Source organism: Rhinatrema bivittatum, chromosome 3 (assembly GCF_901001135.1).
Source record: "Rhinatrema bivittatum chromosome 3, aRhiBiv1.1, whole genome shotgun sequence".
NCBI classification, from domain to species: Eukaryota; Metazoa; Chordata; class Amphibia; order Gymnophiona; family Rhinatrematidae; genus Rhinatrema; species Rhinatrema bivittatum.
The window spans coordinates 532,743,707-532,755,851 of record NC_042617.1 but is presented as its reverse complement, the minus strand read 5'-3'; the positions used below and the strand labels follow the sequence as shown (position 1 = coordinate 532,755,851).

General features: G+C 43.6%; 1 protein-coding gene across 4 annotated transcripts in view; it reads right to left on the bottom strand.

Annotated features, from left to right (window-relative positions):
• LOC115088241 (sterile alpha motif domain-containing protein 12-like) overlaps positions 1-12,145 on the bottom strand; it is a 98,527-nt gene that overhangs the window by 85,524 nt on the left and 858 nt on the right. Inside the window, exon 1 of one of the 4 annotated variants that reach the window (XM_029596321.1) lies at positions 7,732-7,750. The exons of the other annotated variants lie outside the window; for them this stretch is intronic. The gene's annotated coding sequence lies outside the window, so the exon portion shown is untranslated. Of the gene's footprint in view, positions 1-7,731; positions 7,751-12,145 lie in introns of those variants that run through there. 4 annotated transcript variants of the gene reach the window in all.

The window sequence follows — 12,145 nt, the reverse complement described above, 5'->3', positions numbered from 1 at the left end:
ATGCTGTGTGTGTCACTCCTCTGCATGAGGGCCGAGTAAGGAGGTAGCTGCATGCAGTGAGAAATTAAACCAGTATAGGAGTTCTGGTGAGGTAAAGCATTTTGATAGCCAACAGAACTGAACGAGTTATAGTGGAAATCATTTATTACATGCCAGCCAGGAAAATGTTGACTGTATATACATTTCTGAAAGGAGCCTGTTAAATTGCTCATAAAGCATTAAGAAGCTAAGTCTTTTCTTCCTTGGGACTGAAAGGGAGGCACTGTACTTCTTGGACCGTGGTATCCAATATAGAGGAGCTGCTCTGTGCTCCCACCTTTGAACTGAAAGAGAAACTGTAGACCTTGGAGTATGTGGAATGGCTCTGCAGGTTCTGTTAAGTAGACACGGGGGAGGGGGGGGTGCAGAGAAATACAGTTCATAGGCCCTACTGATGGTAGATCTCTTCCTCAACACACAGGGGAATAGTAGATGAAGAATCAACTCCATGCAAGATTTGCATTGCCAGTATTTTTACTTAAGACAGAATGATGAAATGAAACAGCTGATAAAGAAAATCCAGTATTTATAATTTCTGGAATTCCATTTGTCTCTCCATGTACTGCACATCCAAACATTCACATCTAAAAAAGTTGTCATCTTGCCACCACTGTAAAATCTCTGGGGAATCTTCCCAGGATGGGATGATCTGAGGCTCAAAGCTTTATACTCCAGCATAAAGTACTCGCATGTCCAAAATTAGATAAATCCAAGCTTCACTGAATCCTTGAGCTATCTAAGAGAACTGTACATAATAGTGTTGGATTTGTTTTTACTGGTGTAAAAAACTAAAGAACAATTTTATTATGGTTAGGAATTTCATAGAAGACTAATTTTTAATTTACCAACACCAAAATTCAGAAACCCTGACAATTCAAACCTATTGGCTTTTCAAAGACATCTCAGGTGTATTCCACAAGAAAAGCACCAGACTGTATTGGGATGACAGTTAGAAAACCAGAACTGTGCTAGTTTACATGTTAATCTCTTTTCCAGATTTTCTCTTTAAGTAGGGTGAATGGTATTTGCTGGAGATCCTGTGAAGTTCGCAGGCCTGGATGCTCAAATGGTAATAATGCATCTGGGTCCAGAAGTCATTCAGCTACAGATAGTATGTCCCTGCTTTGAGCATCGCACACCAATGAGGATCAATATTGATGCTTCTTCACCTTTACTCAATGCACAGATGTTGAGTTCCCCAGTGTTGGTACTGAGGAAACCAAACCCTTCGCTTTCAACAGGCAGGAAGAGTTAAGACAAAAGTCTCTCCGAAGCCCTTACCAATGTTCCTTTGTTAGTGATGAACCAACATTCGGTACAGATTGGGTTTTTTCAATGTCTGAATGTATGGTCAGTCTTAGACCCCAAGAACTTCTCCATGAGCTCTAAATGACATCCTCTGGAGTCATCAATCAACAAGAGCTGAAAACAAATGTCCTGTCCTTCCCCCTAGACAATCACACAGACATTCTTGCAGCTGCACAGGGAGCACTTGCTGAAGCCACTAGCCTTTGGTTCCTTTTGGGACAGCTGCAGTGAAATCAAGAGAATCAATAGTGGAAAAATAAAGCTTGACTAAGTTCTTAGGATCACTAGGTCTCAAGTAGGGCTGAGACAAACATTTAAGATTTAAAATGTCAAAAAAAAAAAAAAAATCTGGCAAAAAGGGCAAAGGGAAAGGCATCCGCGATTTAAAAAAAAAAAAAAAAAGTAGATTAGAGAAAATTGCAATTCTCTTCCATGAGCTGAGAACGGACCATTGGCTCCACTGAAAAAAAAGAACTGAGGGGGACCCTAGGCATACCCCACAAGATCTGAACAAGCTCAGCAGAGCTTTTTCCCATTTCATGTTTTGAGCTTACGAAAAGCTCCAGCCTGGGTTCCATCAGCAAATGTTGCCCATAGGTGAGGACTTCAGGAACCTGCTTGTCCTTGGAGAAAGCCAGATATTCAGCTTCTATTTGCCTCTTAGAGGACCAGAATGAAAAAAAAAAACCCAAAAGGTCCATCAAGCAAGCTTCTTCAAGTTGCCTAGCAGCTCTTGACAAGGGAAGGCAAGGGCAAGCAAACAAAAAGCACACTACATCTTCAGTTATTTAAATCCCTTCCATCTTCCAATCTGAATCACTGGATCAGCAGACTCGAAAAACCAAACCAGTTTAATTTGTAACCACAAATAGTTCTGTTGGTAAAGAGGAAGTAATTTTCAAAGTCTCCTCATTGGTGCAAAGTCCATGGGTAGTTTTTTTTCCTGTGGTCTTTGCACCAAGTTTGCAAAAGGGAAAGTATAAGAGGAACACCACATACATTGCATTGGGGGATGGGCAAGTTTCAGACAGCCAATTTGTGTTGATGAAAGGCTTTTTACAATTTCACTGCTCTTGGAGTAAAAATATCCCTTCCTTAAAAAGTACCTGAAGTGGAAAAAAACAGTAAGATACAGCAATCTAAGTGATGGCACTACATGTATGCGTGAAACAGCAAGCTGAAGAACTTCCAGATCATGACGACTTGTAAAGCAATGCCTATGAACACACTTTTTCAGACAAAAAACAAATCCCGGGCTAGCATCCTACACCTCAATTTAAGATTTAAGCTGTTAAAGTCATTGCCTGATAAGCCAAATCTGATGTTCATGATTTCCTGTTGGAAGGAAGATTCTTTTAAGCCCCGAGCGTGGTTCTATACTGAAGTGAGCATCCAAATACATTCCACATTAAATGCTCTTGTATATGGCATTGTGAAGGAGTGCACAGAAAACTCCCCCAGACTACCTTAAGGGATCGGGCAGTCCTTCTTAAGATTGAGACCCACAGGGAATCCCTGGGTGAAGGGAGATCCACCGTTTGAGAAGACCTGCTAAGTTTAAGGTTTGACACTGACAGTATGTTAAAGGCCTGCTTTGTTTAGGACTGGGACTTGCCTGAAGTCAAGGTGAGCTGCTTACATTCAGGCCGATACAGTAAAGCGCGGCCGCGGTTACCCTGCTTCTAACCCGCTTCTAACTCACAATTTGGCCGCGCAAGTCCAACCCGCAATTCACTATCCTTTTTAACTCATCCTTACCGCTTCTTTAAATCAACCGGTAACCCTTTCCGCCCGCAGCATGTATATGAGATGTAAACGATCGGATTAGCTATTCCCTCCCATACAGTAACGTGCGCCCCGACTATCGCCTTTTAACCTGCAGTTTTGCCGCGCGTTTAACCTGCTAATTTAACTGCCTACCCTTACCCCTGCGTTAGTGTGGAGCGTCAGGTCAGAGAGACGAAATTTCATGGGCAAACGACCCCCTCATCTCCGGGACCCTTACCCTGGCGTTAGTGTGGTGCGACAGCAATAGGCAGGCTCCGGTCAAAATCCCCCCCTCCCGAAGCAAGGCGAAAATCGGCTCGACATGTCATTAAAACAAAAGTAAATAAAGTGTAATAAAAGTAAACTTACTGCATGTGAATTTTCTTTGAACAGTCCTCTCTCCCCTCCTCCCGAGGCACGCACTGCGGCTTCCCTGCCTCCCGGGGGCAGCCGGCGGCGAAAGCAGCTTCCAGCAGCCCCCGCCGGCGAAGGTGGATGAATGGACGCCCGTACGCCTGGATGAATGCACGCCCGCCAGCAAAGGTGAGTGAATGAATGCACGCCCGTACGCGCCGGCGGGCGTGCATTCATCCAGGCGGAAGTGCATTCACTCACCTTCGCTGGCGGGCGTGTGTTCATCCGGGCGGGAGCCGGCGGCGAAAGCGGCTTCCAGCAGCCCCCGCCAGCGGTGAATGAATGCACGCCTGTGCCTGCAATTTGGGCGCTCAAGGTGTGACATCACGACATTTGACGTCACGGTGTGTGACGTCGGCGTTCGCTAATGCACTGCCTTGAGCGCCCAAATTGCAGGCACAGGCATACACAGGCGTGCATTCATTCACCTTCGCCGGCGGGAGCAGGGGAGCCAAAGCGGCTTCCAGCAGCCCCCGCCGGCAAAGGTGAATGAATGCAATTTGGGCGCTCAAGGAAGTGCATTAGCGAACGCCGATGTCACACGCCGTGACGCCAAACGTCGTGACGTCACGCCTTGAGCGCCCAAATTGCACACACAGACGCACATTCATTCATTCACCTTCGCCGGCAGGGGCTGCTGGAAGCCGCTTTCGCCGCCGGCTCCCGCTCGGATGAACGCACGCCCGCCGGTTGTCCCCGGGAGCCGCGGTGCATGCCTTGGGAGGAGGAGAGAGAGGACTGTTCAAAGAAAATTCACATGCAGTAAGTTTATTTTTATTACACTTTATTCACTTTTGTTTTAATTTTCGCTCTGCGCCTTGCTTCGGGAGTGGGGGAGAGAGGACCCGAGTGTAGGAGAACCATCCACTTCCTGGTACCTGTCATTTGAAATGACAGGTACCAGCGCACCCAGGTTACTGTATAGGCGCTGTATACAGTAAAATGGATTGCACGGGCCTAACGCTTCTTGGACGCGGCTTGCATTTGCATGCCATTTTAATACAGTATCGAGCGGTAGGTGAGCCGGACAGTGCATGCGGCAAACGCGGGTGCGCCCGGCACTAACGCACCTCTTCCTATCGCTCCTTACTGTATCGGCCCGATTGTTTGTTTTACTTTATACTGCACTGTGTGAATTGTGAGAGACCTGAACTCCAAGGCAAGATGCCTGTTTTGTTTGTTTTGCTGTGCACTTTTCTCAATCTCACTGTAAAACTGCAATTAAGGAACAGCTAGAGTTTGCCTCATAAGAACATAAGATATGCCATACTGGATCAGACCTAGGGTCCATCAAGCCCAGTATCCTGTCTCCAAGTCACAAGTACCTGAACATTAAATTTCAAGCTACTATTACTTATTAATTAATAGCAGTTTATGGATTTTTCCTCTAAGAACTTATCCAAACCTTTTTTAAACCCATTTATACTAACTGCCATAACCACATCCTCTGGCAATGAATTCCAGAGCTTAACTATGCATTGAGTGAAAAATAATTCTTGATTTGTTTTAAATGAACTATTTGCTAACTTCATGGAGTGTCCCCTGGTCCTATTATCTGAGAGAATAAATCTATTTACATTAACTTGTTCAAGATCTTTCATGATTTTGTAGACCTCTATCATATCCCCCCACCAGTCGTCTCTTCTCCAAACTGAAGAGCCCTAACTTCCTTAACCTTTCCTCATAGGGCAGCCATTCCATGCCTTTTTCCTCTGGCTGTTCCCAAACTGCTGATGCTAGAGTTACCACCAGCACCAATAACATGCTGGAAGCTGATTTGGTTTCCAATTTAACTCTTACTGATAAGTGATGAAAGAATAAAAATGTCAGTTATAGGTTCTTATTTACAGTCCATTTTTACAGCTCCATATCTTTTAATAAAATTTGTAACTAAGATTTCAATTTGATATCAGTAAGAATCAATTGACATTTCTCATTCCTGATCCATTGCAACTAATGTGGTAGTTTTGGAGCTTCCTGCCAGAATTTGATAGATAGAATAATATTTTTCCATTTTAAGTGTGCTTAAGTCTAGTCCCATTGATGGAACTGGACTAAGATTATGAACATTCTCCTTAGTTCCCTGTTGGTACCAGAAAGGCATCCCTTTTACTCCTCTCAACATCTTGGTGATGTGGATATGGTTTACACTGGATGAATGCCACAGATTTTCTCTCCTCCCAATTTCTCTCCTTTTCCCCAGAAATAAATATGGATTCATTCCTTTCCAGGAATGAACAGTAGTTCATAGGTTCTCTCTCTGTGAAGGACACCATCTCCTCTTCAACACGGAAACACACTGAGCCCCTGTGGGCCTTAGGATACAGGCATGGTATAAAAATAAACTACCTTAAAGAAAAGGGAAACTATGGATAGAGAAAAGAAGGGTGAGAACTTCCCTCTGGAAAAAAAAATCAAAGGATCCCAAGGACATGGTAAGGTTAGGCAAGGGCATCCTTTATCTTTTTTTCCCTGGCCAGGTCTCATCCCTAGAGACCCAAGGGTCATTTCCTAAGAAAATAACCAAACAGGAGCCAGCATGGAGACATGCTGATCTAGAAAAGAATACCTGAAGAGTCCACACTCTAAAATGGTGGCATGAGTTTATATATTCTAGGAAATGGGCAGGGCCGGTACATTCATTAGGTGACCTTAGGTGGGCGCCTATGGTGCTGACCCTTGGGGGGCCACCAAAGAGCAGCCAGGTGGTGCTGAGAGCGGAGCCGCTCATGGCAAAGAGTAGAGATTAGTCAGATCACAAGCAGCGCGTGCTGCTCGCAGCCCTGAGAAGCGTGGCACGCCACAGTGCAAATGGGGGGGGGGGGGGGAGGTGCAAGGCAGAAGTTGCCTAGGACACCCACTACCCTTGCACTGGCTCTGCTCATGGGGTTGCTAAACCCAACTATACTACTACTCCTGTTCCCTTTTTGTTCCTGATCTGTTTCTGTAAACAGTACATGGTACCTCCTCCTACCAACTATCACTGCAGACATGTTTGAAAGTAAAAGAATCAAGCTGATGTTGCAATCAGAAGTGACCTACTTCTCAGTCTTTGTAGGTTGAGACACCTTTTCTAGGACTTAAAAAGTGATGTACATGAGCTTTTGAGACATCTGCAAGGAGAAGAGATCTGCAAGGTCTTGAAAGCTCATGTACTACATCTGTATTGATACTTGAAACGGTCTCATAACACCAGCTTTCTCCAGGACTAATAAAGTCAGTAGAACTCTACCTGCTTTTCAGGAAGGTAAACTTTTTGCTAACATTTTGTACCTCAGTGGGTTGAGACATTTCATTATGCTAGGTTTTGCAAGAGCTACACTCCAACTTTTGCCCTGCATAAAGTTATCTAGTGTCCAGTTACAGAAGCTGTATGATTTTTATACATTTTTTAAGCATCAAACATGGAGCTTCATCAATAAAGATTTTAACTGATGAAGTATTCCACTCCTTGTCATAAGCCAGTCTTAAATGTTGCTTTTAAATAGGGTACAAAAAAATCTCTTAAACAAATTCCAACCATTTTAAAATGAAAAACCGAGATGCCCCAAATGTCAGTCAATGAAAAATCAGTACTTAACTTGGAATCTTCTTCAAAGTCACCAGCCATAAGATTTCACCAAATTTCAGCAGCATCTTTCCATAAGGACAATTTGACTGCACTGCAAGTCCCGACTTCGATGTTTCAAAAAATTCTTCAGAAATGTAAAAGCAACATAAAAGACTGGCAGATGTCAAGGGTTGGAATACTTCATCAGTTAAAACTGACGAAGCTCCACATTTGATGCCTCAAATTTATAAAAATCATAAAAATATATTTTTTTGAACATTTAATGCTCACTCACATTAGGTATTTATATTAGTACGTGTTGTGTGTTTTACATAAAATGAACAACAATTTTTTGGGTAATTCCCAAGTATACTTATCACAGCAATCCTGAAATGTAGCTATACAAGTATCCCACACAAACTGATTTCACATACAAAGAATCTTGAAACCCTCATCCTTCTCTCTCCCACATCTCTCCTATGGAACTGCTTCCGAGCCCCAGTTTTTCTTGTCCTATTACAGGTACAAACCTGCAGCCAGCAAACCATCTCCTGCTGGAAAAAAGTGGCGGATGGAGTGTGTGAATGGAAGAGAGTTTATCAAGCAAACAAACAAAGACATCCCACAAAACTCCCTTGGAAAATGTAATTTACCTGGCACAAAACATGCAGAATTTTCATACAGCTGCCGTGTTAATCTTAACGTGAAAAGATTAAAGAATGAAGAAGCATTCACTGACAAGTAAACAAACTTTTTGTTTTCCAATCTAGGGCAGAAACTATGAATCAGACAAGGTGGAGTAGTTTCGAGTAACATCCTAAGTTGAAGGCACAACTATAAAATATCTGATCATGATACAGTAATTTTTATACTTATGGGAGTTTCACAAGATAGATATTAATGGATGTTGTGAATAAGGTGGCTTATCGTGTAGAAATCAAACTTATCAGCTTTGCCCTTCAGTAGGGATGTGCATTCGTTTTGAACGAATGCGCAATCTGCAACGTATAGGTACCTATTCGTTGCATTCGTGGGTTTCCGAAACGTATGGCAAACCCCCACGAATGCAATGTATCAACAACGAATAAAACCCCCACCCTCCTGACCTCCCCCAAGACTTGCCAAAAGTCCCTGGTGGTCCAGCAGGGGTCCTGGAGCGATCTCCTGCACTCAGGCCGTCGGCTGCCAGTATTCAAAATGGTGCCGATAGCCTTTGCCCTTACTATATCACAGGGGCTACCGGTGCCATTGGTCGGCCCCTGCCACATGGTAGCACACCATTTTGAATATCGGCAGCAGACGGCCCGAGTGCAGGAGATCGCTCCAGGTCCCCGTTGGACCACCAGGGACTTTTGGCAAGTCTTGGGGGGGGGGGGGGGGTTGTAGTTAATTAAATTTAAAGGGTTGGGAAGGGTTTTTTTTTTTTGTTTTTCCAACTTTAATGGAAAACCAATACCGAATTCAACTAATGGACGAATCGGGTTTCCCCCTATGAAAACGAATGCAACGTATTTGGGTCCCGATGAATACGAATACCGAATCCATCCCTTCTGCACATCCCTACCTCATCAGTTCTCTTACAACTGCCACTTTGCTTTCAGTAACAGTCAGACCTTGTTCGCAGCCAACTCAAGGTTCAAGAACAAAATCTGAATCATATGCCAAAATGCAGTTCAGCAACCATCCAGACCCTTCAAGATAACACTTTTGAAGAACTATTACCAGAATGATTGAATTATAACCTAGGAGATAGTCTGTCAGTCAAGCATCTGCAATAATGACCTTCCCTAATTGGTTTTACTTTCTATAGGTAACACTTAACAGGCCAATCGTTTAGCATGCGTCTTATTACCCCTCATACAGGAAGGGGTTTAGTGCATCGAAAAAACGCAGCCACCCCACCCCCGGCAAAAACGAATAGCGCTCATCACATGCAAATGCATGCTGATGAGTCTATTAGTTAGTCCCCAGGATACCGAAAGTAAAATGTGCAGCCAAGCAACCCGGAAAAGTAATATTAAGTTGGAACCACCAAAAATTAAATAAATTAAGAAAAAAAAAAAAAGTAAAAAGATATCTGCCCGCCAGTCAGTGGTTAGCAAAACAGTCACTCAATTTTACTGATGTCCGTTTTCCTAACCCGTGGCTATCAGCGGGTTCGGAAACAGATGCGTCAGTTGTCTGGACCCGCTGACAGCCACCTCTACTGCTAATAAGGAGGTGCTAGGGAAGCTCTATTGTCCCTAGCTCCTCCTTATTAGCACAACCCCTCATTTAAGTACTGAATTGCACACCCAGGAGAGGTGGCTGGGCGCACGTCAGGAAAGCGGTCTCTCAACACGAAGTGCCCACTCTCCCTCATTTCTTTCTGTATCGGCCTGTTAATGTTACGTGTGGGGATATATGTAGCTTTCCTAATACTAGTCCATTGATCTGCTGGTACTTGCTCCTGTATTTTTTTTCAATTGACGCCCTAACACAAGTAGTTATGCACGGTTAGTCTCATATTTTGATGTAGGGAGGTGTGCCAAAGAACAGTTACAAGCCATCAGTATTTTTCACAGGGCACAGACAGGTTACTCAGATTTTAGTTACAAGTATTACAAACAAACAATCTATGCTTATCTGGTCAGTGACCCTATCACACTGGAAGTGTCTGAAAGATACTCCTCATACCAGTGCTTCAATAAGCCTTCTCTAATGATTGATGGGACAACGATACCATTAGCACTAACAGCACAGCTTGTCCTCCATTCCTGCTGTTAGATCAAGGTGTGCAATCTGGAGTTTGCTTCTTTTCAGCAGTGCCCAATTCAAATCCTTTGAGTAGTATTCTCTGGTTTCACTGAAAACGGAAGAGGCATTGAGACACAGTGCCCATTTTGAGATGGTGAAACCCTTATGGCTCTATGCAAAGATATTCGCATGCCCCTGAGGAAGCTATATCGCGAAACACCAGCCGTGTTGGGCTGTTTTTGATAACAGTATTAAAGAGTCTTCTGATATACATTGTTTTGAAAACAGAGAACTTTTTTAGAATAATATAAAGATAACAAAAAATGTTTTTTGAATTAAAAGATTTTTTTGAAGGTGAATGATTAGAAGACCGGTTGGTTACTATTGAAGTTACACAACGTCAGGCTTGCTGACACCTTTCAAGGCTAAGATTAATATATTATTTCGGTTTCCACTTTGTTGTTTTTGGTAATTGAAGTCTCCCATTATTACCGCACTACCAATTTGGTTAGCTTCCCTAATTTCTCTTAGCATTTCACTATCAGTCTCACCATCTTGACCAGGTATAAGGTAGTATACTCCTATCACTATAGTCTTCCCCGACACACAAGGGATTTCTACCCATAAAGATTCAATTTTGCATTTAGTCTCATGCAGGATGCTTATCCTGTTGGACTCTATGTCATCCCGGACATAAAGCACCACACCTCCTCCCGGGTGCTCCTCTCTGTCATTGCGATATAATTTGTACCCCAGTATAGCACTGTCCCATTGGTTGTCCTCCTTCCACCATGTCTCTGAGATACCAATTAAGTCTATGTCATCATTCACTGCTATACATTCTAATTCTCCCATCTTATTTCTTAGACTTCTGGCATTAGCATACAAACATTTCAAAGTTTGTTTTTTGTTTGTATTTTCATTCTGCTTTTTAATTGATAGGGGTAAGTTAGAATTTTTTTTTAGTTCAGCTGAGTTTTTAGTTACAGGCACTTGGACTACTTTTCTTATTATTGGAACCTCACTGTCGGGATGCCCTAATTCTAATGCATCATTAGTATCCTATGAAGATACCTATCTCCGAACCATGCGCTGCTGAGCGACTGTCTGCTTTCCCCTTTGTTCTAGTTTAAAAGCTGCTCTCTCCTTTTTAAAAGTTAGCACCAGCAGTCTGGTTCCACCCTGGTTAAGGAGGACAATCCCTTCGGAAGAGACTCCCCTTTCCCCAAAAAGTTCCCCAGTTCCTAACAAAACCGAATCCCTCTTCTTTGCACCATCATCTTATCCACGCATTGAGACTCCGGAGCTCTGCCTGCCTCTGGGGACCTATGCGTGGAAAAGGGAGCATTTCAGAGAATGCTACCCTGGAGGTTGTGGATTTAAGCTTTCTACCCAAGAGCCTAAATTTGGCTTCCAGAACCTCCCTCCCACATTTTCCTATGTCGTTGGTACCCACATGTACCACATCAGCCGGCTCCTCCCCAGCACGATCTAAAATCTTATCTAGGTGACGTGTGAGGTCCGCCACCTTCGCACCAGGTACGCATGTTACCAGGCGATCCTCACGCCCACCCGCCACCCAGCTATCTACATTCCTAATAATCGAATCACCAACTATGATGGCCGACCTAACCCCTCCTGGGCAGTAGGCCTTGGGGAGATATCCTTGGTGCAAAAGGACAATGCATCGCCTGGAGAGCAGGTGCTTGCTACAGGATCCTTTCCTGCTGCATCAGGAAGTGGATCTGCTCTTTGGGATCGGTGAAGTGCTTCCTAGTGGCCTGAAGTGACCACTGTCCGAGGCAGGAATGGTCACTTTCTGGACCTTTAAAGCTGACCCAGTAAAGGCACATCTTAAGTTATCTATAATTACTTTCTTGAATTGGTGACCTAGCAATACATTTATTGTGCCTGAAGAACATGGCATTCTCCCAAAGGAGTTAGGAAAAAGGGAAGCAGCCTTGTTCCTTCCTGTTTGATAATGGCTGAAGCTAAGGGAGGCGATTATTTAGCCAAGGGTACAAAGAGTTAGCAACAACCCTTATATCTTTTCCGATTTGTACTAAGGTTCTAGCCATTAAGCCATCCTCTTATCGCTTGTGCTGTGCAGTTTAGAAGACTGGAATTCCAGCAATTCCCAACATGTTTGGGAGGATCCGAAGCACATATGAGAAGAAAGAGAGAACGGGGTAGAAAAGAGAGCAAGTAGCCTAGGTTTCTGAAATATTAAAATCAGTCAACCCTGCCTGCTTCTCTACTCAGCAATTCCTGTTGAGACTGAAAGCATTTTATACATCCATTACACTTCCTTCGAAAATTATTAAAGCTGGA